This window comes from Lampetra fluviatilis, chromosome 64 (genome assembly GCF_964198595.1).
Source record: "Lampetra fluviatilis chromosome 64, kcLamFluv1.1, whole genome shotgun sequence".
Lineage (NCBI taxonomy): Eukaryota > Metazoa > Chordata > Hyperoartia > Petromyzontiformes > Petromyzontidae > Lampetra > Lampetra fluviatilis.
In genome coordinates this window covers 4067156-4086222 of record NC_136338.1, presented here as the reverse complement: position 1 = coordinate 4086222, position 19067 = coordinate 4067156, and the positions used below count along the sequence as shown (strand labels likewise).

The following is a 19067-nucleotide window of genomic DNA, read 5'->3' as shown; positions in this document are numbered from 1 at the left end:
TGATAGTATGATGATGATGATGTATGAACTGATGATTGCATGATGATGATGATGATGTAGGAACTGATGGTGATTGCATGATGCTGATGATGATGTAGGAACTGATGATGATGATGTAGGAACTGATGATGATTATTGCATGATGATGATGATGTAGGAACTGATGGTGATAGCATGATGATGATGATGTAGGAACTGATGATGATGTATGATGATGATGATGTAGGAACTGATGATGCTAGTATGATGATGATGATGTAGGAACTGATGATGATGGTATGATGATGATGATGTAGGAACTGATGATGATGATGTAGGAACTGATGATGATGGTATGATGATGATGATGATGTAGGAACTAATGATGATAGTATGATGATGATGATGTAGGAACTGATGGTGATTGTATGATGCTGATGATGATGTAGGAACTGATGATGATGATGATGTAGGGAACTGATGATGATTGCATGATGATGATAATGATGATGTAGGAGCTGATGATAGCATGATGATGATGATGTAGGAACTGATGATGATGATGATGTAGGGACTGATGGTGATTGCATGATGATGATGATGTAGGAACTGATGATGATTGCATAATGATGATAATGATGTAGGAACTGATGATGATAGCATGATGCTGATGATGATGATTGCTTGTGGATAATGAATACGACATTGGCGTCACTTTAGGTAGTAAAACTCCGTTAGAAAAATGAAGTAATTCTCTCTCGACCGGCTTGGAGCTGCTCGGACCGATTGGCCACACGCGGAGTCGCATCCAGAGGCCCGTTACCCCCCCCCCCGGACCCCCACCCCCCCGGACCCCCCCCCCCCCCTCATCTGTGGGTAGTGACCCCCACCCCTCCTCCTCCTCACAATGAGGTCCCCTGGTGCAGGAGTCTAACTCGGCCGTTAGGGGTGCGGGGAGGGAGGACGGGGACTCGACACGGGGTCTCAATGAACCCCTCTGTGTGTGTGTGCGCGGTTGGAGTGGGCGAGGGGAGGGAGAGAGGTGGGGAGGGGAGGTGGGGAGGGAGGTGGGGAGGTGGGGGGGAGGGAGGGAGGTGGGGAGGGAGGTGGGGAGGGAGGGGGGGAGGTGGGGGGGAGGGGGTGGGGAGGGAGGTGGGGAGGGAGGGAGGGAGGGGAGGGAGGGGGGAAGGGAGGGGGGGGAGGTGGGGGGGAGGGGGTGGGGAGGGAGTGGGGAGGGAGGTGGGGAGGGAGGTGGGGAGGGAAGGGGGGAGGTGGGGGGGGGGGATGGGGGTGGGGAGGGAGGTGGGGAGGGAGGGAGGGAGGAGGGGAGGGAGGGGGGAAGGGAGGGGGGGAGGTGGGGGGGAGGGGGTGGGAGGGAGGGTGGGGAGGGAGGGAGGGGAGGGAGGGGAGGGGGGGGAGGTGGGGGAAAGGGGGTGGGGAGGGAAGTTGGGAGGGAGGTGGGGGGGGAGGGGGTGGGGAGGGAGGTGGGGAGGGAGGTGGGGAGGGAGGGGGAGGAGGTGGGGGGAGGGGGGTGGGGGAGGAGGTGGGGTAGGGAGGGAGGGGAGGGAGGGAGGTGGGGAGGGAGGGGGGGAGGGAGGGGGGGAGGTGGGGGGGGTAGGTGGGGAGGGGAAGTTGGGAGGGAGGTGGGGAGGGAGGTGGGAGGGAGGGGGGGAGGTGGGGGGGGGAGGGGGTGGGGAGGGAGGTGGGGAGGGAGGGAGGGGAGGGAGGGGGGAAGGGAGGGGGGGGAGGGTGGGGGGGAGGGGGTGGGGAGGGAGGTGGGGAGGGAGGTGGGGAGGGAGGTGGGGAGGGAGGTGGGGAGGGAGGGGGGGAGGTGGGGGGGGGAGGGGGTGGGGAGGGAGGTGGGGAGGGAGGGAGGGAGGGGAGGGAGGGGGGAAGGGAGGGGGGGAGGTGGGGGGGAGGGGGGTGGGGAGGGAGGAGGGGAGGGAGGGGAGGGGAGGGAGGGAGGGGGGGAGGTGGGGGAAAGGGGGTGGGGAGGGAAGTTGGGAGGGAGGTGGGGGGGAGGGGGTGGGGAGGGAGTGGGGAGGGAGGTGGGGAGGGAGGGAGGGGAGGAGGTGGGGGGGAGGGGGTGGGTGGAGGGAGGTGGGGAGGGAGGGAGGGGAGGGAGGGAGGTGGGGAGGGAGGGGGGGGAGGGAGGGGGGGAGGTGGGGGGGGGTAGGTGGGGAGGGAAGTTGGGAGGGAGGTGGGGGGGGAGGTGGGGAGGGAGGTGGGGAGGGATGGTGGGGAGGGAGGGGGGGAGGTGGGGGGGGAGGGGGTGGGAGGGAGGTGGGGAGGGAGGGAGGGGAGGGGAGGGAGGTGGGGAGGGAGGGGAGGTGGGGAGGGAGGGGCGAGGGGAGGGAGGGAGGTGGGGAGGGAAGTGGTGGTGGGAGGGAGGTGAGGGGGAGGGAGGTGGGGAGGGAGGGGGGGAGGTGGGGGGGGAGGGGGGTGGGGAGGAGGTGGGGATGGGGAGGGAGGGGGAGGGAGGTGGGGAGGGAGGGGAGGGGAGGTGGGGAGGGAGGGAGGGAGGTGGGGAGGGAGGGGCGAGGGGAGGGAGGTGGGGAGGGAAGTGGTGGGGAGGAGGTGGGGAGGGAGGGGGATAGGTGGGGGGGGAGGGGGTGGGAGGGAGGGTGGGAGGGAGGGAGGTGGGGAAGGAGGGAGGGGTGGAAGTCAGGGAGGGAGGGAGCGAAGGAGGGAGGGATGGAAGAGAGGGAGGGATGGAAGGAGGTGCAGAGGGAGGAGGGATGGAACAGAGGGATGGGGTGGAGAGGGAGGGATGGAAGAGAGGGGAGGGAGGGATGGAAGGAGGTGCAGAGGGAGGGAGGGAGGGAAGGAAAGAGGGAGGGGTAGAGAGGGAGAAAGGGGTGGAAGGGAGGGAGGGATGGAAGGAGGTGCAGGGAGGTGGAGAGGGAGGGAGTGTAGGGAGCGAGGGAGGGGGCCCCCTTCCCATCGGGCGCCGTGACGTCGTCTCCCCCAGCGCCTCGGGGTGTTGGGGGGCACCGCGGAGTCGCCGGCTTCGTGGGGGAAGATCCCCGCGTGGCATCGCTCGCGAGAGCAGCCCCCCCCCGCCCCCCCTCGCCCCCCCAGCCACCCGTGACAATAAGCAGCTCCAAATAAATGAGTTTGGCAATATAGATGATCATTTTAAAGTTCATAGCTCCCTGTGGCTTGCTAACACCGTATCAGACATACCGAACCTTTAAGAACAGACCAGTAACATCTGCAGAACGTGAAGAACCAGTGGCATCTACATCTGCAGAACGTGAAGAACCAGTGGCATCTACATCTGCAGAACATGAAGAACCAGTGGCATCTACATCTGCAGAACGTGAAGAACCAGTGGCATCTACATCTGCAGAACATGAAGAACCAGTGGCATCTACATCTGCAGAACGTGAAGAACCAGTGGCATCTACATCTGCAGAACATGAAGAACCAGTGGCATCTACATCTGCAGAACGTGAAGAACCAGTGCATCTACATCTGCAGAACATGAAGAACCAGTGGCATCTACATCTGCAGAACATGAAGAACCAGTGGCATCTACATCTGCAGAACGTGAAGAACCAGTGGCATCTACATCTGCAGAACGTGAAGAACCAGTGGCATCTACATCTACAGAACGTGAAGAACCAGTCGCATCCACATCTACAGAATGTGAAGAACCAGTGGCATCTACATCTACAGAATGTGAAGAACCAGTGGCATCTACATCTACAGAATGTGAAGAAACCAGTGGCATCTACATCTACAGAACATAAAGAAACAGTGGCATTTACATCTACAGAATGTGAAGAACCAGTGGCATCTACATCTGCAGAACGTGAAGAACCAGTCGCATCTACATCTACAGAATGTGAAGAACCAGTGGCATCTACATCTGCAGAACGTGAAGAAACCAGTGGCATCTACATCTGCAGAACGTGAAGAACCAGTGGCATCTACATCTGCAGAACATGAAGAACCAGTGACATCTACACCTGTAGAACATGAAGACCCAGTGGCATCTACATCTGCAGAACGCGAAGAACCAGTGGCATCTACACCTGCAGAACATGAAGAACGAGTAACGGAAAGGAAGAGCGTTCCAGACGGCCGCAGACGCACATCTGAGTGCGCAAGCGATGTCGTGGCCACCGTCTTTGTTAGATATCTGAGCCAAAAGCCGCCGCTGTTGCTGCTGCTGCGAAAATTAGCGGTGGAGTTGGCGTGATGATGGTTTGCGACACTCGCCACCCTCACCGCGACACTCACCACCCTCACCGCGACACTCACCACCCTCACCGCGAGACACTCACCACCCTCACCGCGACACTCACCACCCTCACCCGCGACACTCACCACCCTCACCGCGAGACACTCACCACCCTCACCGCGAGACACTCACCACCCTCACCGCGACACTCACCACCCTCACCGCGACACTCACCACCCTCACCGCGACACTCACCACCCTCACCGCGAGACACTCACCACCCTCACCGCGAGACACTCACCACCCTCACCGCGACACTCACCACCCTCACCGCGACACTCACCACCCTCACCGCGACACTCACCACCCTCACCGCGAGACACTCACCACCCTCACCGCGAGACACTCACCACCCTCACCGCGAGACACTCACCACCCTCACCGCGAGACACTCACCACCCTCACCGCGAGACACTCACCACCCTCACCACGAGACACTCACCACCCTCACCGCGACACTCACCACCCTCACCGCGAGACACTCACCACCCTCACCGCGAGACACTCACCACGCCTCACCACGACACTCACCACCCTCACCGCGACACTCACCACCCTCACCGCGACACTCACCACCCTCACCGCGAGGACACTCACCACCCTCACCGCGAGACACTCACCACCCTCACCGCGACACTCACCACCCTCACCGCAGACACTCACCACCCTCACCGCGAGACACTCACCACCCTCACCGCGAGACACTCACCACCCTCACCGCGAGACACTCACCACCCTCACCGCGAAACTCACCACCCTCACCGCGAGACACTCACCACCCCTCACCGCGACACTCACCACCCTCACCGCGACACTCACCACCCTCACCGCGACACTCACCACCCTCACCGCGAAACTCACCACCCTCACCGCGAGACACTCACCACCCTCACCGGCGAGACACTCACCACCCTCACCGCGACACTCACCACCCTCACCGCGAAACTCACCACCCTCACCGCGAGACACTCACCACCCTCACCGCGAGACACTCACCACCCTCACCGCGACACTCACCACCCTCACCGCGACACTCACCACCCTCACCGCGACACTCACCACCCTCACCGCGAGACACTCACCACCCTCACCGCGAGACACTCACCACCCTCACCGCGAGACACTCACCACCCTCACGCGAGACACTCACCACCCTCACCGCGAGACACTCACCACCCTCACGCGAGACACTCACCACCCTCACCGCGAGACACTCACCACCCTCACCGCGACACTCACCACCCTCACCGCGAGACACTCACCACCCTCACCGCGAGACACTCACCACCCTCGCCGCCAGACACTCACCACCCTCACCGCGAGACACCTCACCACCCTCACCACGAGACACTCACCACCCTCACCGCGACACTCACCACCCTCACCGCGACACTCACCACCCTCACCGCGAGACACTCACCACCCTCACCGCGAGACCTCACCACCCTCACCGCGACACTCACCACCCTCACCGCGACACTCACCACCCTCACCGCGACACTCACCACCCTCACCGCGACACTCACCACCCCTCACCGCGACATTCACCACCCTCACCGCGACATTCACCACCCTCACCGCGAGACACTCACCACCCTCACCGCGACACTCACCACCCTCACCGCGACACTCACCACCCTCACCGCGAGACACTCACCACCACCCTCACCGCGAGACACTCACCACCCTCACCGCGACACTCACCACCCTCACCGCGACACTCACCACCCTCACCGCGACACTCACCACCCTCACCGCGAGACACTCACCACCTCACCGCGAGACACTCACCACCCTCACCGCGACACTCACCACCCTCACCGCGACACTCACCACCCTCACCGCGACACTCACCACCCTCACCGCGAGACACTCACCACCCTCACCGCGACACTCACCACCCTCACCGCCGAGACACTCACCACCCTCACCGCGACACTCACCACCCTCACCGCGAGACACTCACCACCCTCACCGCGACACTCACACCCTCACCGCGAGACACTCACCACCCTCACCGCGAGACACTCACCACCCTCACCGCGAGACACTCACCACCCTCACCGCGAGACACTCACCACCTCACCGCGACACTCACCACCCTCACCGCGAGACACTCACCACCCTCACCGCGACACTCACCACCCTCACCGCGACACTCACCACCCTCACCGCGACACTCACCACCCTCGCCGCCAGACACTCACCACCCTCACCGCGAGACACTCACCCACCCTCACCCGCGACACTCACCACCCTCACCGCGAGACACTCACCACCCTCACCGCGACACTCACCACCCTCACCGCGACACTCACCACCCTCACCGCGAGACACTCACCACCCTCACCGCGACACTCACCACCCTCACCGCGACACTCACCACCCTCACCGCGAGACACTCACCACCCTCACCGCGAGACACTCACCACCCTCTCCGCGAGACACTCACCACCCTCACCGCGACACTCACCACCCTCACCGCGAGACACTCCACCCTCACCGCGACACTCACCACCTCACCGCGAGACACTCACCACCCTCACCGCGAGACACTCACCACCCTCACCGCGACACTCACCACCTCACCGCGAGACACTCACCACCCTCTCCGCGAGACACTCACCACCCTCACCGCGACACTCACCACCCTCACCGCGAGACACTCACCACCCTCACCGCGACACTCACCACCCTCACCGCGACACTCACCACCCTCACCGCGAGACACTCACCACCCTCACCGCGACACTCACCACCCTCACCGCGAGACACTCACCACCCTCACCGCGAGACACTCACCACCCTCACCGCGAGACACTCACCACCCTCACCGCGAGCACTCACCACCCTCACCGCGAGACACTCACCACCCTCACCGCGAGACACTCACCACCCTCACCGCGAGACACTCACCACCCTCACCGCGAGACACTCACCACCCTCACCGCGACACTCACCACCCTCACCGCGAGACACTCACCACCTCACCGCGACACTCACCACCCTCACCGCGAGACACTCACCACCCTCACCGCGAGACACTCACCACGCCTCACCGCGACACTCACCACCCTCACCGCGACACTCACCACCCTCACCGCGAGACACTCACCACCCTCACCGCGACACTCACCACGCCTCACCGCGAGACACTCACCACCCTCACCGCGAGACACTCACCACCCTCACCGCGAGACACTCACCACCCTCACCGCGAGACACTCACCACCCTCACCGCGAGACACTCACCACCCTCTCCGCGAGACACTCACCACCCTCACCGCGAGACACTCACCACCCTCACCGCGACACTCACCACCCTCACCGCGAGACACTCACCACCCTCACCGCGAGACACTCACCACCCTCACCGCGACACTCACCACCCTCACCGCGAGACACTCACCACCCTCACCGCGAGACACTCACCACCCTCACCGCGAAACTCACCACCCTCACCGCGACACTCACCACCCTCACCGCGAAACTCACCACCCTCACTGCGAGACACTCACCACCCTCACCGCGAGACACTCACCACCCTCGCCGCGACACTCACCATCCTCGCCGCGACACTCACCACCCTCACCGCGAGACACTCACCACCCTCACCGCGAGACACTCACCACCCTCACCGCGAGACACTCACCACCCTCACCACGAGACACTCACCACCCTCACCGCGACACTCACCACCCTCACCGCGAGACACTCACCACCCTCACCGCGACACTCACCACCCTCACCGCGACACTCACCACCCTCACCGCGACACTCACCACCCTCACCGCGACACTCACCACCCTCACCGCGAGACACTCACCACCCTCACCGCGAGACACTCACCACCCTCACCGCGACACTCACCACCCTCACCGCGAGACACTCACCACCCTCACCGCGAGACACTCACCACCCTCACCACGAGACACTCACCACCCTCACCGCGACACTCACCACCCTCACCGCGAGACACTCACCACCCTCACCGCGACACTCACCACCCTCACCGCGACACTCACCACCCTCACCGCGAAACTCACCACCCTCACCGCGAGACACTCACCACCCTCACCGCGACACTCACCACCCTCACCGCGAGACACTCACCACCCTCACCGCGACACTCACCACCCTCACCGCGAGACACTCACCGCTCTCGGCAGTGACGCTCGGAGTCTGCGCGATGAACGGAGCCGGAGTCCGCGAAGCTTCTCCCCCCTGAGTTCGATGCCCTGCGGCTTCGTCGGCGTCGTCGTCTGCGTCGTCGTCGTCGGCGTGAGGAGCCGCGGTGTTTGCCGTCAGCGCGTGTCCAGTCCCAGCGTCGAGTGTCCACACGGGGCAGGGACGCACGCGATTTTGTCACTCGGGGGAGGAGGGGGAGGGAGGGAGCGGGGGGAGGAGGAGGAGGAGGAGGAGGGGGGGTGGAGGGGGAGGTAGAGGAGGAGGGGGAGGAGGAGGCAGGAGGAGGGGGGGGAGGAGGGGGTGGAGGAGGAGGGGGAGGAGGAGGGGGGAGGAGGAGGGGGAGGCAGGAGGAGGGGGGGGAGGAAGAGGAGAGCGAGCGGGGTGGAAATTCTCGCCGTGTTCCACTGAGGTTCAGTTTCCCAACCCGCACCACCACCACCACCACGAGTTCCCTTCCTCCATCGCCCCCCTCCCTTCCCCCCCCTCATTCCTCCAGCCCCTTAACATCCCCACAAGCCGCTGTCCCCCCCCCCCACAGCTCCCCCCCATCCCCCGGGACTTTGCCTCTCCGCGTCTCTCAATCCCTGCCTCGAGTGGCGTGCGTCACGGTGGTTACGCAAACCCCTGGGCATCGGATCGGTTGCGAGAGCGAGGAGTTTTGCTTCTGAATCTCTCTCCCCTCCTGCCCTCTCTCTCTCTCTCCCACTCGTGCTCTCTCGTAGAATGAGGATGTGTGTGTGTGCACTACGTGTCACTTCCACTACTAACATCATCGTCAACATCATCATCAACGTCATCATTATCAACGTCATCATCAATCAACATCAACATCATCATCGTCATCATCATCAACATCATCATCATCAACGTCATCATCATCAACATCATCAACGTCATCATCATCAACATCATCATTATCAACATCATCATCAACATAATCATCATCAACATCATCAACATCATCATCTTCAAAATCATCATCAACATCATTAACATCATCAACATCATCATCAACATCATCATCAACATCATCATCAACAACATCATCATCAACATCATCATCAACATCATCATCAACATCATCATCAACATCATCAACATCATCATAATCATCATCATCATCAACATCATCATCATCATCAACATCATCATCATCAACATCATCATCAACATCATCAACATCATCATCAACATCATCATCAACAACATCATCAACATCATCATCATCAACATCATCATCAACAACATCATCAACATCATCATCAACATCATCATCATCAACATCATAAACATCATCATCAACATCATCATCAACATCATCATCAACATCATCATCATCAACATCATCATCACCATCATCATCATCAACATCATCATCAACATCATCATCATCAACATCATCAACATCATCATCATCAACATCATCATCATCATCAACATCATCATCATCATCAACATCATCATCAACATCATCAACATCATCATCAACATCATCATCAACATCATCATCATCAACATCATCATCATCAACATCATCAACATCATCATCAACATCATCATCAACATCATCATCATCAACATCATCATCAACATCATCATCAACATCATCATCAACATCATCAACATCATCATCATCAACATCATCATCAACATCATCATCAACATCATCATCATCAACATCATCATCAACAACATCATCATCATCATAAACATCATCATCAACATCATCATCAACATCATCATCATCAACATCATCATCATCAACATCATCATCAACATCATCATCAACATCATCATCATCAACATCATCATCAACATCATCATCAACATCATCATCATCAACATCATCATCAACAACATCATCATCATAAACATCATCATCAACATCATCATCAACATCATCATCATCAACATCAACATCATCATCATCATCAACATCATCATCATCATCAACATCATCATCAACATCATCATCATCATCATCAATAAACATCATCATCATCATCAACATCATCAACATCATCATCAACATCATCAACATCATCATCAACATCATCATCATCAACATCATCATCAACATCATCATCAACATCATCAACATCATCATCAACATCATCATCAATCAACATCCTTCATACTCGAGTGCACGTTGAGATTACGCAACCCTCGCGCAAAGGAGCCCAGAGTCGATCTGAGATTTTTCTGACAGATGTTGCCATTTGATTTGCGATGGAATTTTTTTTTAAAAATCAAGCTTCAGTTCAAAATTCACTGTCATAGATTTAAAACACGTTATGGAGCATTACAACGTGATACCATCAAAATATAAACTGCTCTATATATTCTAATGCAAGGATGAGAACTTAAACAAATATTAATTGCTCGCAACATGTATTTATAACAATGTTGTAATCGAAATAGAACAATCAAGCATAGAACAATTGTTAAGTTAGATAAAGAAAGTTATATAGTGGCGAATGGCGGTTGTTGTTGTTGGTGGTGGTGGTGGTGGGGTCATTTTAGGGAGCGGTGGTGCAACGGTTTGCGCGCTGCGCTACGAACCTGGCGACCCGGGTTCGATTCCCTCTCACTGCCAACACCAGTGACGATTATTTGAACCGGTTCTGGGCCTCTCCTAGGTCGACTCAGCCTGAAATGAGTACCTTGTGTGGTGTGTATACATCGCCGCTAGGGAGACAAAGGCGGCCGGGCGTGGTGCTGGCCACCCACCCCCTCGTGCGTCGTGCCGGCCTTCATAGGTGCTCGATAACAGCACTTGCCCCTACAGTCTGCTAAGGCTATGCGGGGGATCTTTGTGTGTTGGGGGGTGTGTGTGTGTTGGTATGTGTGTTAATGTGTTGGTATGTGTGTTAATGTGTTGGTATGTGTGTTCATGTGTGTTGGTATGTGTGTTGGTATGTTGGTGTATACACATCACTATACACTACGCTATACACTACGCTATGCCCTACACTATACACTACACTACACATTACTCTATACACTACGCTATGCACTACGCTATACACTACACGATATAGTACACTATAAACTACATTATACACTACACAATACACTACAGTATACACTACACTATAGACTACACTATACACTACTCTACTATACACTACACTATACACTACACTATACACTACACAATATACATTAGACGATACACTACACTACTATACAATACTCTACTATAAACTACACTATACACTGCGCTATACACTACACTATACACTACGCTATACACTACACTATACACTACACTATACACTACACTATATACAATATACGAAACACTACACTACTCTACTATAAACTACACTATTAAACACTACACTATACACTACACTCTCTGGGGTTGGGTGCGAGACGTGGCCAGGTTTTTTAATCTTTAGAAGGTAAATCATCGAAAACACAAATTGAACCACTGGGACAACGCAAGGACACAAATTAACGACCCCACGTTGTTCTTAACATTGCACATTTCATAACGGCTGGGAACCAAACGGTGGTGCAAGGCTGCGGGTAAAGTTAAGGACCACGGCTCGAAACGCGTGATGATTCTAAATGTGTGCGGGGGAAAACCCCCGAGCAGACGGAGAAAAAAACCCACGCTGCCGCGATGGGGAGAGAGAGAGACACACACCGCAGACTCCAAATGCACAGCAGCAGTCGTCAGGGTCGGGATCGAACCCACGACCTCCTGTGTACCAGGCGAGGTAGTTAACATCTCCTGGCCACCGTGATGATGATTAGAGAGAGACGCAGACTCCACATATACAGCAGCAGGCGTCAGGGTCGGGATCGAACCCACGACCTCCTGTGTACCAGGCGAGGTAGTTAACATCTCCTGGCCACCGTGATGATGATTAGAGAGAGACGCAGACTCCACATATACAGCAGCAGGCGTCAGGGTCGGGATCGAACCCACGACCTCCTGTGTACCAGGCGAGGTAGTTAACATCTCCTGGCCACCGTGATGATGATTAGAGAGAGACGCAGACTCCACATATACAGCAGCAGGCGTCAGGGTCGGGATCGAACCCACGACCTCCTGTGTACCAGGCGAGGTAGTTAACATCTCCTGGCCACCGTGATGATGATTAGAGAGAGACGCAGACTCCACATATACAGCAGCAGGCGTCAGGGTCGGGATCGAACCTACGACCTCCTGTGTACCAGGCGAGGTAGTTAACATCTCCTAGCCACCGTGATGTAGATGAGAGAGAGAGAGACGCAGACTCGAAATATACAGCAGGGTTCAGGGTCGGGATCGAACCCACGGACGTCCTGTGTACCAGGCGAGGTAGTTAACATCTCCTAGCCACCGTGATGATGATTAGAGAGAGACGCAGACTCCACATATACAGCAGCAGTCGTCAGGGTCGGGATCGAACCCACGATCTCCTGTGTACCAGGCGAGGTAGTTAACATCTCCTAGCCACCGTGATGATGATAAGAGAGAGAGACGCAGACTCCAAATATACAGCAGCAGTCGTCAGGGTCTGGATCGAACCAACGACCTCCTGCATACCAGGCGAGGTAGTTAACATCTCCTGGCCACCGTGATGATGATTAGAGAGAGACGCAGACTCCAAATATACAGCAGCAGGCGTCAGGGTCGGGATCGAACCCACGGACGTCCTGTATACCAGGCGAGGTAGTTAACATCTCCTAGCCACCGTGATGATGAGAGAGACGCAGACTCCAAATATACAGCAGCAGGCGTCAGGGTCGGGATCGAACCCACGACCTCCTGTGTACCAGGCGAGGTAGTTAACATCTCCTGGCCACCGTGATGATGATGAGAGAGAGACGCAGACTCCAAATATGCAGCAGCAGGCGTCAGGGTCGGGATCGAACCCACGGACGTCCTGCATACCAGGCGAGGTAGTTAACATCTCCTAGCCACCGTGATGATGATTAGAGAGAGACGCAGACTCCAAATATACAGCAGCAGGCGTCAGGGTCGGGATCGAACCCACGGACGTCCTGTATACCAGGCGAGGTAGTTAACATCTCCTAGCCACCGTGATGATGATTAGAGAGAGACGCAGACTCCAAATATGCAGCAGCAGGCGTCAGGGTCGGGATCGAACCTACGACCTCCTGTGTACCAGGCGAGGTAGTTAACATTTCCTAGCCACCGTGATGTAGATGAGAGAGAGAGAGACGCAGACTCGAAATATACAGCAGGGTTCAGGGTCGGGATCGAACCCACGACCTCCTGTGTACCAGGCGAGGTAGTTAACATCTCCTGGCCACCGTGATGATGATTAGAGAGAGACGCAGACTCCACATATACAGCAGCAGGCGTCAGGGTCGGGATCGAACCCACGATCTCCTGTGTACCAGGCGAGGTAGTTAACATCTCCTAGCCACCGTGATGATGAGAGAGACGCAGACTCCAAATATGCAGCAGCAGGCGTCAGGGTCTGGATCGAACCCACGACCTCCTGTGTACCAGGCGAGGTAGTTAACATCTCCTAGCCACCGTGATGATGATTAGAGAGAGACGCAGACTCCAAATATGCAGCAGCAGGCGTCAGGGTCTGGATCGAACCCACGATCTCCTGTGTACCAGGCGAGGTAGTTAACATCTCCTAGCCACCGTGATGATGATTAGAGAGAGACGCAGACTCCAAATATGCAGCAGCAGGCGTCAGGGTCTGGATCGAACCCACGACCTCCTGTAGACCAGGCGAGGTAGTTAACATCTCTTAGCCACCGTGATGATGAGAGAGACGCAGACTCCAAATATGCAGCAGCAGGCGTCAGGGTCTGGATCGAACCCACGACCTCCTGTGTACCAGGCGAGGTAGTTAACATCTCCTAGCCACCGTGATGATGATTAGAGAGAGACGCAGACTCCAAATATGCAGCAGCAGGCGTCAGTGTCGGGATCGAACCCACGACCTCCTGTAGACCAGGCGAGGTAGTTAACATCTCCTAGCCACCGTGATGATGATTAGAGAGAGACGCAGACTCCAAATATGCAGCAGCAGGCGTCAGGGTCTGGATCGAACCCACGACCTCCTGTGTACCAGGCGAGGTAGTTAACATCTCCTAGCCACCGTGATGATGAGAGAGACGCAGACTCCAAATATGCAGCAGCAGGCGTCAGGGTCTGGATCGAACCCACGACCTCCTGTGTACCAGGCGAGGTAGTTAACATCTCCTAGCCACCGTGATGATGAGAGAGACGCAGACTCCAAATATGCAGCAGCAGGCGTCAGGGTCTGGATCGAACCCACGACCTCCTGTGTACCAGGCGAGGTAGTTAACATCTCCTAGCCACCGTGATGATGAGAGAGACGCAGACTCCAAATATGCAGCAGCAGGCGTCAGGGTCTGGATCGAACCCACGACCTCCTGTGTACCAGGCGAGGTAGTTAACATCTCCTAGCCACCGTGATGATGATTAGAGAGAGACGCAGACTCCAAATATACAGCAGCAGGCGTCAGGGTCGGGATCGAACCCACGACCTCCTGTGTACCAGGCGAGGTAGTTAACATCTCCTAGCCACCGTGATGATGATTAGAGAGAGACGCAGACTCCAAATATACAGCAGCAGGCGTCAGGGTCGGGATCGAACCCACGGACGTCCTGTAGACCAGGCGAGGTAGTTAACATCTCCTAGCCACCGTGATGATGAGAGAGACGCAGACTCCAAATATGCAGCAGCAGGCGTCAGGGTCTGGATCGAACCCACGACCTCCTGTGTACCAGGCGAGGTAGTTAACATCTCCTAGCCACCGTGATGATGAGAGAGACGCAGACTCCAAATATGCAGCAGCAGGCGTCAGGGTCTGGATCGAACCCACGACCTCCTGTGTACCAGGCGAGGTAGTTAACATCTCCTGGCCACCGTGATGATGAGAGAGACGCAGACTCCAAATATGCAGCAGCAGTCGTCAGGGTCTGGATCGAACCCACGACCTCCTGTGTACCAGGCGAGGTAGTTAACATCTCCTAGCCACCGTGATGATGAGAGAGACGCAGACTCCAAATATGCAGCAGCAGGCGTCAGGGTCTGGATCGAACCCACGACCTCCTGTGTACCAGGCGAGGTAGTTAACATCTCCTAGCCACCGTGATGATGAGAGAGACGCAGACTCCAAATATGCAGCAGCAGGCGTCAGGGTCTGGATCGAACCCACGACCTCCTGTGTACCAGGCGAGGTAGTTAACATCTCCTAGCCACCGTGATGATGATGAGAGAGACGCAGACTCCAAATAAACAGCAGCAGGCTTCAGGGTCTGAATCCAACCCACGACCTCCTGCACACCAGGCGAGGTAGTTAACATCTCCTAGCTACCGTGACGACCCACTGACCTCCACCTACCCCTCCACCTCGTGATAAACATGCGCCGTGGTTCGACCCCGGGGTCTGCGCGTCTCGCAGCAGCAGCAACAACAACAACAGCAGCAGCAGTAGCAGCAGCTGTTGTTGTTGTGTTGTTGAGTGACCGCGGTTGGCTGTCAGATGGCCGAGCAGATAGAGCGGCGTCTGGGAGCGTGAGCCACACCCCGCCACGCCCTGGACCACAGCACGGCACGCCACAACGCACCACGCCAGGCAATACCAGAGGTCGCAACCGGGTACCTGATACCCGTACCCTACCCGATACCCGGCTACCCGTACCCGGCCGGGTACGGGTACCCGTTTGCGACCCTGGTGCGGCCGGGTACGGGTAGGCCGTGAGTCACTGGTGAGTAACCGTTTGTCACTCATTTCAGGTAGGGTACGGGTAGTGAACGGCTGCCCGTACCCGGCCGGGTACGGGTACCCATTTGCAACCCTGGTGCGGCCGGGTACGGGTACGGGTAAGGAATCAAAACCCGTTTGCGATCTCTGGGCGACACCCGCCACCACCGGGCACAAGCAATGAGTAAGGTGTCAGTTGAACACGTAAGGGGGCTTTCGCGAACAATATCATCCACAATACAGCGGTTCATTGGGGGTTATATCGCGTGAATTTATCAGTGTGTCGTTAAACCCGCCACCACCCGACACGGCCAACTGGTAAGGGGTTGTCACGTGAACGGAACGTGGCCAATTCGTCACTAGTACAGCACTAGTGTGTAGTGTAGTGTATAGTGTAGTGTATAGTGTAATTTGTAGTGTAGTGTATAGTGTAATTTGTAGTGTAGTGTATAGTGTAGTGTATAGTGTAATTTGTAGTGTAGTGTATAGTGTAGTGTATAGTGTAGTGTATAGTGTAGTGTGTAGTGTAGTGTATAGTGTAGTGTGTAGTGCAGTGTAGTGTGTAGTGTAGTGTATAGTGTAGTGTGTAGTGTAGTGTATAGTGTAGTGTGTAGTGTAGTGTATAGTGTAGTGTATAGTGTAGTGTATAGTGTAGTGTGTAGTGTAGTGTATAGTGTAGTGTGTAGTGTAGTGTATAGTGTAGTGTATAGTGTAGTGTGTAGTGTAGTGTATAGTGTAGTGTGTAGTGTATAGTGTAGTGTAGTGTATAGTGTAGTGTATAGTGTAGTGTATAGTGTAATTTGTAGTGTAGTGTATAGTGTAGTGTATAGTGTAGTGTGTAGTGTAGTGTATAGTGTAGTGTATAGTGTAGTGTGTAGTGTAGTGTGTAGTGTAGTGTATAGTGTAGTGTATAGTGTAGTGTGTAGTGTAGTGTATAGTGTAGTGTGTAGTGCAGTGTAGTGTGTAGTGTAGTGTATAGTGTAGTGTGTAGTGTAGTGTATAGTGTAGTGTGTAGTGTAGTGTATAGTGTAGTGTATAGTGTAGTGTATAGTGTAGTGTGTAGTGTAGTGTATAGTGTAGTGTGTAGTGTATAGTGTAGTGTATAGTGTAGTGTGTAGTGTAGTGTATAGTGTAGTGTGTAGTGTATAGTGTAGTGTAGTGTATAGTGTAGTGTATAGTGTAGTGTATAGTGTAATTTGTAGTGTAGTGTATAGTGTAGTGTATAGTGTAGTGTGTAGTGTAGTGTATAGTGTAGTGTATAGTGTAGTGTGTAGTGTAGTGTGTAGTGTAGTGTATAGTGTAGTGTATAGTGTAGTGTGTAGTGTATAGTGTAGTGTATAGTGTAGTGTGTAGTGTAATGTGTAGTGTAGTGTGTAGTGTAGTGTATAGTGTAGTGTATAGTGTAGTGTGTAGTGTAGTGTATAGTGTAGTGTATAGTGTAGTGTATAGTGTAGTGTATAGTGTAGTGTGTAGTGTAGTGTATAGTGTAGTGTGTAGTGTAGTGTATAGTGTAGTGTATAGTGTAGTGTATAGTGTAGTGTATAGTGTAGTGTGTAGTGTAGTGTATAGTGTAGTGTGTAGTGTAGTGTATAGTGTAGTGTGTAGTGTAGTGTATAGTGTAGTGTATAGTGTAGTGTGTAGTGTAGTGTATAGTGTAGTGTATAGTGTAGTGTGTAGTGTAGTGTATAGTGTAGTGTGTAGTGTAGTGTATAGTGTAGTGTGTAGTGTATAGTGTAGTGTATAGTGTAGTGTGTAGTGTAGTGTATAGTGTAGTGTATAGTGTAGTGTATAGTGTAGTGTATAGTGTAGTGTGTAGTGTAGTGTATAGTGTAGTGTGTAGTGTAGTGTATAGTGTAGTGTATAGTGTAGTGTATAGTGTAGTGTGTAGTGCAGTGTATAGTGTAGTGTATAGTGTAGTGTATAGTGTAGTGTGTAGTGTAGTGTATAGTGTAGTGTATAGTGTAGTGTGTAGTGTAGTGTATAGTGTAGTGTATAGTGTAGTGTGTAGTGTAGTGTATAGTGTAGTGTGTAGTGTAGTGTATAGTGTAGTGTATAGTGTAGTGTGTAGTGTAGTGTATAGTGTAGTGTATAGTGTAGTGTATAGTGTAGTGTGTAGTGTAATGTGTAGTGTAGTGTGTAGTGTAGTGTGTAGTGTAGTGTATAGTGTAGTGTATAGTGTAGTGTGTAGTGTAGTGTATAGTGTAGTGTGTAGTGTAGTGTATAGTGTAGTGTGTAGTGTAGTGTATAGTGTAGTGTATAGTGTAGTGTGTAGTGTAATGTGTAGTGTAGTGTGTAGTGTAGTGTATAGTGTAGTGTGTAGTGTAGTGTATAGTGTAGTGTGTAGTGTAGTGTGTAGTGCAGTGTATAGTGTAGTGTGTAGTGTAGTGTGTAGTGTAGTGTGTAGTGTAGTGTATAGTGTAGTGTATAGTGTAGTGTGTAGTGTAGTGTATAGTGTAGTGTATAGTGTAGTGTATAGTGTAGTGTATAGTGTAGTGTGTAGTGCAGTGTATAGTGTAGTGTATAGTGTAGTGTATAGTGTAGTGTGTAGTGTAGTGTATAGTGTAGTGTATAGTGTAGTGTGTAGTGTAGTGTATAGTGTAGTGTATAGTGTAGTGTGTAGTGTAGTGTATAGTGTAGTGTGTAGTGTAGTGTATAGTGTAGTGTATAGTGTAGTGTGTAGTGTAGTGTATAGTGTAGTGTATAGTGTAGTGTATAGTGTAGTGTGTAGTGTAATGTGTAGTGTAGTGTGTAGTGTAGTGTGTAGTGTAGTGTATAGTGTAGTGTATAGTGTAGTGTGTAGTGTAGTGTATAGTGTAGTGTGTAGTGTAGTGTATAGTGTAGTGTGTAGTGTAGTGTATAGTGTAGTGTATAGTGTAGTGTGTAGTGTAATGTGTAGTGTAGTGTGTAGTGTAGTGTATAGTGTAGTGTGTAG

At 54.1% G+C, this 19067-nt stretch overlaps 1 protein-coding gene across 1 annotated transcript in view; it reads right to left on the bottom strand.

Annotated features, from left to right (window-relative positions):
- Window positions 1–8525, bottom strand: part of LOC144951852 (G-protein coupled receptor 20-like) — a 17915-nt gene extending 9390 nt beyond the window's left edge. The window contains exon 1 of the mRNA XM_078882200.1: window positions 8386–8525. The gene's annotated coding sequence lies outside the window, so the exon portion shown is untranslated. The remainder of the gene's footprint in view (window positions 1–8385) is intronic.
- Between the last annotated feature and the right edge of the window lie 10542 nt (window positions 8526–19067).